This window comes from Anomaloglossus baeobatrachus, unplaced genomic scaffold, assembly GCF_048569485.1.
Source record: "Anomaloglossus baeobatrachus isolate aAnoBae1 unplaced genomic scaffold, aAnoBae1.hap1 Scaffold_292, whole genome shotgun sequence".
NCBI classification, from domain to species: domain Eukaryota; kingdom Metazoa; phylum Chordata; class Amphibia; order Anura; family Aromobatidae; genus Anomaloglossus; species Anomaloglossus baeobatrachus.
This window is the reverse complement of record NW_027442369.1, coordinates 150001-152500: the sequence shown is the minus strand read 5'-3', so window position 1 is coordinate 152500 and position 2500 is coordinate 150001.

The window sequence follows — 2500 nt, the reverse complement described above, 5'->3', positions numbered from 1 at the left end:
AAGATGGATTTCGGGTAGCACTCCTAGGTGACCGTTCTCCCCCGTCGGTAGCCACTGCGCGGGCGCTGTTAGACTGCAACAGCCCCAGGGGTCTGCTCTCCTCGGAGCTCCCTGGACTCTGCCTACGCCACCTAGCAACCAGGCTCTCTTACCACACCCCTTGAGTGGAGATGGAGGCTTTTGGCCCCCTCCACTATTCCAGTGGAGGTGAAGGCTTTGCCCCCTCCTGGGATCCCCAGGGGTCCTCTCAAAGGTACATGTGTGAGACCTGATCACTATGCGCCTGTGTAGTCACACCTCGGTCAGCCTTCTGGATTACCTGTATTGTACTGTCCCCAGCATGGGTGCAGTACTCAGTGGTGCCTGACCAGGTCAGGGGCGCCACATTCCCCCTTAGTTATCACCAGCACGTCCTCGGGCTGCAAGACAACATTTTAAAATGCATAAAACAGTAAAAACATGGTAAAACATTTAAAACCACCAGGTACCATACATCACCACCCTCCACCCACAAGTCCGTTAACCCACCCAAACCCTTTCAGGAGGCAGGTCACCGGTCCTTTTGGTAACCAGGTCTGGGCCATCCGTTTCCCCACACCTTTCCTCCAATCTGCCTCTCCTGTTGGCCGCGCCTTCAGCCACTTCTGGCAGGATGTAGAGGCGGCTTTCATGGTCTGGTGGTCTTCAGGGCATACCTGGCCTGGTGAAGCCGCGCCTTCAGCCACTTCTGGCAGGATCCAGAGGCGGCCTTCACAGTTGGTGCTGACCAGGTACCCTCTTTGTGGTGGAGAGCCAGGCCCCATAAACAGGCATGCTCTCTGGTTGCAGGTAAGCCAAGGCCCCATAATGGACGTGCTCCCTGGTTGCAGACGAGCCAAGCCCCTAAACAGGCTGACTCTGGTGGTGGTGGTGCCCTCTGGTGTAACTATTTACACTGCGAGAGTTTGTGGCTATAGCCAGTTCATAGCCTTAAGGTTCATGGGTTTCTCACATTAGTTCATGTGGGCACATGCTTAAACTTATAAACGTTGCAAACTGGTCAAAACTGTAACTTGCTGTACTTCTTTCTTTACTTTATGCAGATTCCTCCTTACCAGGGCTTGGGCCTGTAGGGCTGCGGCACCTGTCGCTTTCTCCATCTCTGTCTTTTCCTTCTTCTTCTGTATCCGTTTCTTTTTCTGTTGAGACAGCAGGTTCACTGTAGGGATTTCTGGAACATGGTGTAACATCCAATGCATACCATCCTCTTTTTCCTTGGTGCATGGTGAATTCCACTGAATCTCCTGTTCTTAGGTTCCATCCTGGATGTCCTCTGGGCAAATGGGCTCTAACGTCTCTTCTATTAACAAAGATGCCTTCTTTTATACCAGGAGCTACTATGAAGCCATATCCACTCTTCAAACTGAAATCCTCTACTACACCACGACAAAGTGGACCTCTAACCTGGGATTTGGCCCTTCTCAGGAACCGTTTCTCTTCCAAGTCTCTGGCCATGACTTCGTCTTTCTGCTCTGGAGACTGCGGTGCAGGGGAAAGCTTGGTTCTGCTACGGCGCCGTGTCCTACGGGCTGGATTCTGCCGGGCTGTTACTTCACTGCCTGCAGGCCCCCAGGTGAGGTTTCTAGGCAACTCTTCCTCTTCATCCCAGCGGGAATACGGCAGCATCTCTGGCTCTGGGCATGGATCCACTGCTGATGGCTCCGGGGTCAGCTCCTCAGCTTCCTGGCCTCCCCTCCCCCTTAGTTCTTCTGAACACTCCTGTCGTGGCAGTGCTGGGGATGGACTTTCATCAGCAGGCCCGGGCGGGGGACTCTTTGGCGTGGCCGCTGCAGGAGTCGCCTTGGGGGTATGCGGAGGGAGCAGATACCGGTCCACCATCTCCTGTGGGAACTTGGCCTCCAGGTCAGCCTTCAGTCTCCAGTATTCGGGGTCCGCACCTATCAGGGACGTCCTAGCAGGGACTTCTTTAGACTGGGGAGCGGTGTCTGCTCTGGTCTTGCAGGCCGGGGTAAACAATGGTACGTCTGTCTTGTCTTGGCGGGCCGCGCCCTGTATGGCGGCGGCCTGGATCAGCGTCGCTGTGGCAGCTGGCGTCTTAGCGGGCTTCGCTACTATGGCCGGTTCTTGGCGGGCCGGGCAGGGCATCGCTGCGGCGGCCTGGATCGGCGTTGCTGTCGCGATGGGATCTTTGCAGGCTGGGCTGGGCGTCGCTGCAGCGATCTGGGCTTGGCGGGCCGCACCTGACGTGGCGGCGGCCTGGTTCAGCACCTCACTTGCGGCGCGGACGAGCGTTGCTGCTGCGGTGGGGTCTCGGCGGGCCGGGCCTAGCATGGCGGCGGCCTGGGTCAGCGTCACACCCGCGGCGCGGATGAGGGTCGCGGTGGCAGCCGGTTCTCTACGGGCCGAGCAGGGCATCGCTGCGGCGGCCTGGGCTTGGCGGGCCGCACCTGGCGTGGCTGCGGCCTGGTTCAGCGTCGCCGCGCCGGGCGCCTCTTCAGGG